Raw genomic sequence first — 9,839 nt, 5'->3', positions numbered from 1 at the left:
ACATTAAGGTTATACAATGGTTATACATTAAGGTTATACAATGGTCATACATTAAGGTTATAGAATAGTTATACATTAAGGTTATACAATGGTTATACATTAAGGTTATACAATGGTCATACATTAAGGTTATACAACAGTTATACATTAAGGTTATACAATGGTTATACATTAAGGTTATACAATGGTCATACATTAAGGTTATACAACAGTTATACATTAAGGTTATACAATGGTTATACAATGGTTATACAACAGTTATACAATAAATAACCTTAATGTATAACTGTTGTATAACCTTAATGTATAATCATTGTATAACCTTAATGTATAACTGTTGTATAACCTTAATGTATAACCATTGTATAACCTTAATGTATAACTGTTGTATAACCTTAATGTATAACCATTGTATAACCTTAATATATAACCATTGTATAACCTTAATGTATAACTGTTGTATAACCTTAATGTATAACCATTGTATAACCTTAATGTATAACTTTTGTATAACCTTAATGTATAACAATTGTATAACCTTAATGTATAACTGTTGTATAACCTTAATGTATAACCATTGTATAACCTTAATGTATAACTGTTGTATAACCTTAATGTATAACCATTGTATAACCTTAATGTATAACTGTTGTATAACCTTAATGTATAACCATTGTATAACCTTAATGTATAACTATTGTATAACCTTAATGTATAACACAATGGTTATACATTAAGGTTATACAACAGTTATACATTAAGGTTATACAATGGTTATACATTAAGGTTATACAATGGTTATACATTAAGGTTATACAATGGTTATACATTAAGGTTATACAACGGTTATACATTAAGGTTATCCAACGGTTATACATTAAGGTTATACAACGGTTATACATTAAGGTTATACGACGGTTATACATTAAGATTATACAATGGTTATACATTAAGGTTATACAATGGTTATACATTAAGGTTATACAACGGTTATACATTAAGGTTATACAATGGTTATACATTAAGGTTATACAATAGTTATACATTAAGGTTATACAATGGTTATACATTAAGGTTATACAATAGTTATACATTAAGGTTATACAACGGTTATACATTAAGGTTATACGACGGTTATACATTAAGGTTATACAATGGTTATACATTAAGGTTATACAATGGTTATACATTAAGGTTATACAACGGTTATACATTAAGGTTATACAACAGTTATACATTAGGGTTATAAAGTATTTGAACTTTAGAAGATTGTCTTCATTTGTAGTGTTTACAGCATACACCTGTCTCCTGGTGGACACAGCAGATAGTCCAATGTGGCTTTGTTCTAAAACAAACAAATACAACACGACCTCTAAAAATCCAGTAACAAAAATAACAGATAACGCTGGACCAATATTGGAGTTTTAAATTGGGCTTATCTGGAAGACTAAGTACATGCTAATGTCAAGATGAACATGAAACAAAGCTCAGTAATGTACGGTTCTCCAACAGAACACGTCAACAACAAAGTTCAATAATGTACGGTTCTCCAACAGTACACTTCAACAACAAAGTTCAGTAATGTACGGTTCTCCAACAGAACACTTCAACAACAAAGTTCAATAATGTACGGTTCTACAACAGAAAACATCAACAACAAAGTTCAGTAATGTACGCTTCTCCAACATAATACGTCAACAACAAGGCTTAGTAATGTACGATTCTCCAACAGAACACGTCAACAACAAAGTTCAGTAATGTACGGTTCTCCAACAGAACACTTCAACAACAAAGTTCAGCAATGTACGGTTCTCCAACAGAATACGTCAACTACAAAGTTCAGCAATGTACGGTTCTCCAACAGAATACGTCAACAACAAAGTTCAGTAATGTACGGTTCTCCAACAGAACACTTCAACAACAAAGTTCAATAATGTACGGTTCTCCAACAGAAAACATCAACAACAAAGTTCAATGTGGCTTTGTTCTAAAACAAAGAAATACAACACGACCTCTAAAAATCCAGTAACAAAAATAACAGATAACGCTGGACCAATATTGGAGTTTTAAATTGGGCTTATCTGGAAGACTAAGTACATGCTAATGTCAAGATGGACATGAAACAAAGCTCAGTAATGTACGGTTCTCCAACAGAACACGTCAACAACAAAGTTCAGTAATGTACGGTTCTCCAAGAGAACACTTCAACAACAAAGTTCAGCAATGTACGGTTCTCCAACAGAATACGTCAACAACAAAGTTCAGTAATGTACGGTTCTCCAACAGAAACCATCAACAACAAAGTTCAATAATGTACGGTTCTCCAACAGAACACTTCAACAACAAAGTTCAATAATGTACGGTTCTCCAACAGAACACGTCAACAACAAAGTTCAATAATGTACGGTTCTCCAACAGAAAACATCAACAACAAAGTTCAGTAATGTACGGTTCTCCAACAGAAAACATCAACAACAAAGTTCAATAATGTACGGTTCTCCAACAGAACACTTCAACAACAAAGTTCAATAATGTACGGTTCTACAACAGAAAACATCAACAACAAAGTTCAATAATGTACGGTTCTCCAACAGAACACTTCAACAACAAAGTTCAATAATGTACGGTTCTCCAACAGAACACTTCAACAACAAAGTTCAATAATGTACGGTTCTACAACAGAAAACATCAACAACAAGGCTTAGTAATGTATAGTTCCTGTGAAGCTTTAGCAACCATTTTACTAAGTATTTTAATATATTATTACTGGCTACAATATGTTCTTAAAGTATCTTGTATTTCACGTTCATTCATAGCTGATTATGTTACATTATCTTGTATTTCACGTTCATTCATAGCTGATTATGTTACATTATCTTGTATTTCACGTTCATTCATTGCTGATTATCTTACATTATCTTGTATTTCACGTTCATTCATAGCTGATTATTCTTACATTATCTTGTATTTCACGTTCATTCATAGCTGATTATGTTACATTATCTTGTATTTCACGTTCATTCATAGCTGTTTATTCTTACATTATCTTGTATTTCACGTTCATTCATAGCTGTTTATTCTTACATTTTCCAAGTAATTTGCAGCTAATAGAAACTTACATTCATTCATAGTTAATAACATCCTGCTTTCATGCCAATTCATAATTAATTATCTTTGATTTGAGTCTTTTTTTAAATAAAATTAAATAAAATATTCTTTCTGTTCTTTACGCCCTTTCCTGACTTTTACGTTTTTCTTTTTTCTTCCTTTTTTTTTTCCTGTTGAAGTTTTACACCGATGCAGACTCACCTCCAGTGTTTGCTGTGGAAATAATAGCCGGATGATGTGCTAAAAATAGCTCAACTCTGATGTGGAAGGTTATCGATCAGCTTGCAGAGCCCTAAAGGTAATTAAGTTTGCTCGGAAGAAGAGAAGTAGCACCGTGTAAACTGCTTACAGGCGCTGCTCGTTCTTTGTTTTATTAAGATTTTTTAACATTAATTTAAAAATATCATTCTTTCACGACCAATCTTGTCTATATATACGACTCTTAAATTGGTTAAACCTTTATTTCTGCTCCAGAAAGTAAAGTCATAACGTTTTTTTTTTACTGTTATTAACTTACAGATACAATTAAATTCCAGATTAAAAGGTCAAAGTTTAAGGAACAAATATTCATAAGTTGTGTCTAAATTATAGTTCATGAAACGTCGGAACTAATAACTAAAATTTCAAGAAAAGGCTTTTTCGAGTAATTTCGAAAGGTTTGGTTGTTGATGAGCACAAAGCAGCACAGTGGGTTATCTGTATTCTGCCGACCACGGGTATCGAAACCCTATTTTGATCCAAATAAAATGATAAAATGGTAATGTTTTAAAGCTGGAATGATTCCAATCTTTGGAACGTTGAAATAAAGTGTAGAATATTAATAATTTAATGTATACTGCTTTGTAATGTTATACATTTCAAATAAGTCTGATATACTGTCATGTTCGTTAATTCTTGAGCTTGAACAACCTCAAATAATAATAATAATAATTTAACAGTTTGTTTTCTAGAACAATTAGGCCTTTACACACACGAAACACGTTTCTTCAATGTGTAGAACAATTAGGCCTTTACACACACGAAACACGTTTCTTCAATGTGTAGAACAATTAGGCCTTTACACACACGAAACACGTTTCTTCAATGTGTAGAACAATTAGGCCTTCACACACACGAAACGCGTTTCTTCAATGTGTAGAACAATTAGACCTTCACACACATGAAACACGTTTCTTCAATGTGTAGAACAATTAGGCCTTTACACATGTGAAACACGTTTCTTCAATGTTTAGAACAATAGGCCTTTACACACATGAAACACGTTTCTTCAATGTATAGAACAATTAGACCTTCACACACACGAAACACGTTTCTTCAATGTATAGAACAATTAGGCCTTTACACACATGAAACGCGTTTCTTCAATGTATAGAACAATTAGGCCTTTCCACAAACGAAACGCGTTTCTTCAATGTGTAGAACAATTAGACCTTCACACACACGAAACGCGTTTCTTCAATGTATAGAACAATTAGGCCTTTACACACGCGAAACGCGTTTCTTCAATGTGTAGAACATATAGGCCTTTACACACACGAAACGCGTTTCTTCAATGTGTAGAACAATTAGGCCTTCACACACACGAAATGCGTTTCTTCAATGTGTAGAACAATTAGACCTTCACACACATGATAGATAGATAGATAGGGAAAAAAAACATTAAAGAAATTGCTGTAAACGTGGTTTTGTACTTAATTATTTATGACCATCAGGATTTTATTATAAATATAATTAATACTTATAGATGACGAGTACAAAGGCCGGGCGTGGCCTAATAATTACCGTGTTAAAACAGTTAATTCGAAGATTCATGTTAAGCTTTGATGGTGTGGATGCGTTATAGAAATAAAGGTCAATTCCTACTGTTCGGTTAGAGTAGCCAAAGAGTTGGCGGAGGGTACTATTGACTACCTACTTCCCTCTAGACTATCAGTTCAAATCTAGGTTCAGATACCTTTTGGATAGCTTTGTGTGAATATCTGAAACAAACAAGAATATTATATCTTCATAAAAACTTAAGGAGTTATAATCTTCTTCATGGTGGCTCAGAGATAAGACTTAATGCTTATAACACTAAAAATCAGGTTTAGATACCCGCGGTGGTGCTCAGAACGGATAGCCCATTGAATAGCTCTGTGTTTAATAATGAACAAACAAATAATAATAATTAAGTATTTCGAGATTAACAGCAGGTTTGTTATACATTTAAAGTCCTGTAGTTGTATAAATAGATTTCATATCTTTGGCCATCTCTAGCCTTACTGATTACTTTCTTAAATTTTATCAAAGCATCTAACGTTCTCCCAAACATGAAGGTTAGGGTTAGGTCTACTGTACCATATTCATCGCTGTCTGGCTTGTTTTAATAAGATACGTTAATTATATTATCTTGTTATTTATATATATATATATAAACGTTCTAAATATCTTGAGAATTCCACTTCTTTCATTAAAAGTTAATCGTTAGAGTGAGAAATTTAGAAATAAATAATCTAATTAAAACATTTTATTACGTGATTACGGCAAATTAGCTAGCCCTAACGGTATGGCGGTTAGTAACACGTGCTCCAACAAAATATATGTGTTTTAAACCGGTCGAACGTTCCAAAGCGTTTCGAATTTTAAAATTTTGTTTTGTATCTAAGCGGTGCAAATACTCCTCATAATGACATCCTAATGTGCTCTAGAACTTAGACTGTCAGAAACATCTGTTTTAAGCTAAATTTCACTTTCCTTTCTATTTCATCCTCGGGCTAGCGAGACCAAAGCGCGTTTTCTTTTTCTTGGGCGCGTGTAATCAAGTATACAGCAAGTTTTATAACCATCGACTTGCTCAGATAGCCAAGTTGCTTTGCGCCAGTAAACGCCAAACAACTCGTCGACATATAATTTAAACGCTAGAACAGGTATAGTTTTTATCACTGCCTATATATTTTAATTTTGTCTTATTTGTTGTTCACGTTTTCCATACTAGTGATTAGTCTCAGTTATTGTAATTCGCTGGAAGTGGATATCTTTAAAAACAAACAAACAGAAGGATTATTAAGAGATACATTTTTAAAGATAGTTACACACGATCAACTCATTTAATAAGTTGAAAAAGAGAATGTAGAACAAAGTACAATACAACAATGCTGTGTATTCTGTATGAATGTAGAACAGAGTACAATACAACAATGTTGTGTATTCTGTATGAATGTAGAACAGAGTACAATACAACAATGTTTTGTATTCTGTATGAATGTAGAACAGAGTACAATACAACAATAATTTAAATATTGTGAGAATGTAGAACAGAGTACAATACAACAATAATTTAAATATTGTGAGAATGTAGAACAGAGTACAATACAACAATAATTTGAATACTGTGAGAATGTAGAACAAAGTACAATACAACAATGATTTGAACTTTGTGAGAATGTAGAACTAAAGACAATATTCTATACCACATAATACTAGAACTAAAGACAACATTCTATACCACATAATACTAGAACTAAAGACAATATTCTATACCACACAATACTAGAACTAAAGACAACATTCTATACCACATAATACTAGAACTAAAGCCAATATTCTATACCACATAATACTAGAACTAAAGACAACATTCTATACCACATAATACTAGAACTAAAGACAACATTCTATACCACATAATACTAGAACTAAAGACAACATTCTATACCACATAATACTAGAACTAAATACAACATTCTATACCACATAATACTAGAACTAAAGACAACATTCTATACCACATAATACTAGAACTAAAGACAACATTCTATACCACATAATACTAGAACTAAAGACAACATTCTATACCACATAATACTAGAACTGAAGACAACATTCTGTACCACATAATACTAGAACTAAAGACAATATTCTATATATCTAACTTATTTTCAACGTAATAATTATCTGGATAACTGTCAGAAGGAACTGCCCGATTGAATAAATGTCAAAAGGAACTTCCTGATTGGATAACTAAATGTCAAAAGAAACTGCCCGACTGGATAACTGTCAAAGGGAACTTCCCGATTGAATAAATGTCAAAAGGCAATACGTGATTGGATAAATGTCAAAGGGTACTAGCCGGTTAGTTAATTGTCAAAAGGAACTTCTTGATTGGATAATTTCCAGAAGGTACTACCCGGTTAGATAATTGTCAAAAGGAACTTCTTGATTGGATAATTTCCAGAAGGTACTACCCGGTTAGATAATTGTCAAAAGGAACTATTTGATTGGATAATTTCCAGAAGGTACTACCCGGTTAGAAATGGTTCCTTTTGACAATTATGATTGGATAATTTCCAGAAGGTACTACCCGGTTAGATAATTGTCAAAAGGAACCATTTGATTGGATAACTACACTACACAAAACTGTATTATTTTTCCGCAGAAGAATCCCAACAATAAATTTAAAGCAGATATTTTTACTCTCATTTTTAAAACAAAAATTCAAAAGTTTTCTTCAAATTTCTTTGTTTAAATATGTTTCATATACAGTATGAGTTATGCACTCGTTTCAAAATAGTCTACACTTCACATGCGATTTAAAATTTGATTTGCAAGTTCGCTTATAATCATAGTTGTGGTTTATTTTAAATACAGATGTTCGTACTTTTGACTAAATACAAAATTATACAATTTGTATCAAATGTTTCAGCTAATCCGAACATAATTAATGTTTGTAAAAACTTCCATATCGGGACATCCATCACTTTCAGAATAAAGAAATTGAAACGAAGCAGAGAAAAACAAATCATGGGTAGGTTTAAAGATGGAGCATAAAATTTGCTACGATAGAGAAAAAAGTGCCAAGAAGTGGGGTAAAGAGACGAAGTTTTCACCCCAACTATCGTTAATATTTAGTGTTTCTTTAATTATAAATTTAATACGATTTATATTATAATAATGATAGTATCATCCACTAGATGGAGACACCATTTCAAAAGCTTCAATCGTTTAACGGGTTCCAAATGATTAAAAATTATAGGGGAAAACAGGAGCAACTTCATAAAGGACACTCATAATGTAGAAAAAAGTGAGAAACGCCAAGTACAGTAATTACAACACAAAAAAAATGTTCCGTTACGGAACACGGATATACCAGAACACATAAAAGTCATGGACACAAAGTATATCCGTATTTATGGTAAAACTACTAAGACTACTGAACTACAGACCAGAGGGAAGACAGCAACTCAACAGCACCTTCAGGAGCTGACCGCCACTCTTATAACGCACTCGCAACTTAAAGAGCGGAGAATATTTTGTGGTATAACACAGTACAGAACACAGATTCGGATTTCTACCACAGAATCAGTCCGCACCCAGAAACAGGAAAAAAAACAACAAATTTCAGCCATGTTCAATAGCTAAACGATACACGTACAAACGCCTTCCCCCAGTGGCACAGTGGCATGTCTGCGGACTTACAACTCACGAAACCGGGTTTCGATACCCGTGGTGGGCAGAGCACAGAGAGCTCATCGTATAGCTTTGTACTTAACTTCAAACAAAATACAAATGCAATCAAATAAAGATGAAGAAGTAACAATTACAAATAACGTCTCAACACGAAACTCAATATTTATTTTATAGAGGGCAGCACCTTTCTATTCATTCTATTTCTACAACAGATGTTTTGTTATGTAGGGATTGCAGGTTCAGTAGTTACAGCTCAGGGCCAACTCTCACAGTTTACAGTCTTAAAATTTAGCTTTCAATACCAGCAGTGGGCACAACACCGTTCGCCCACTGCGTAGCTTAACAACAAACAAATAAGTAATTACCTGTTGATACCCTACAGAATATTTTGTGTTACTAACACGAGACACTCTCTATTGACCTTCTTTGCACGAATGTGGCGATCAATCCCAGTATTTGTTGGCAAAGAGTAACCTAAGAGCTGGGCTGCTGGCGGCGAGTGATGTTAACTTGTAGATACCCCCAAGTATTTTGTGCCAAATTTTACAAACAAACAATCAAATGTTTAAATCACTGAGATCATTATACAAAAGTAGAAACTTCATGCTTGTGAATAACTTGATTGGCCGTGTGTCCATTCGCAGAGCTAACCATGGATGTTTCGTACTTCCTTCAATTAATTCATATTTGTCATTGAATGGATAATAAAAGAATTTCTATCTATTTGCTTCTCCCCTATTTAAGTATTTCGGAAATGATGGGGAAAATTGGGAATTTATTCACCTTTTCAAATAAATATTAAGTTTAAACTTAGTGAGAGTGTAATCAATTGTATAAAAACCCTAATCATAAAGCCAAATATATTTCTTGAATATTCCAGAGACTTCTTCGTAATAGCTTTAATTATGTTCGTCTTAAAAGTGGTTATATAAAATTAAATGATTAGGGTAATTATGCATAGAGTAACATGATTAATAAACGTGATTAAATAAAGGAAGCAAAAATGAAAAGAAAAGATATTCTTGCATATTGGAAAAGTTTGAACAGCCAGAATACTCAAATATGGAAGACAGAAGTGTTACGTCTCCGTTCGTTAGTTGATTTTCCGTAACTTCGTTCCGACGAAACTTTAGCGACACAAGTTCTTTACTTAATAAAACTGGTTTATTCTTTCCGGATACAACTTTACGATACACTTATTTTCAACAATCGCGCTAAAACAAACGCTATATCAACGAACGTCAATAATACTTCTGACTGCAGTTCAATTACTCACTATCTTCACA

The sequence above is a fragment of the Limulus polyphemus genome, unplaced genomic scaffold, assembly GCF_000517525.1.
Source record: "Limulus polyphemus unplaced genomic scaffold, Limulus_polyphemus-2.1.2 Scaffold6507, whole genome shotgun sequence".
In the NCBI taxonomy this organism is placed as follows: Eukaryota; Metazoa; Arthropoda; class Merostomata; order Xiphosura; family Limulidae; genus Limulus; species Limulus polyphemus.
This window is presented reverse-complemented; position numbering follows the sequence as displayed.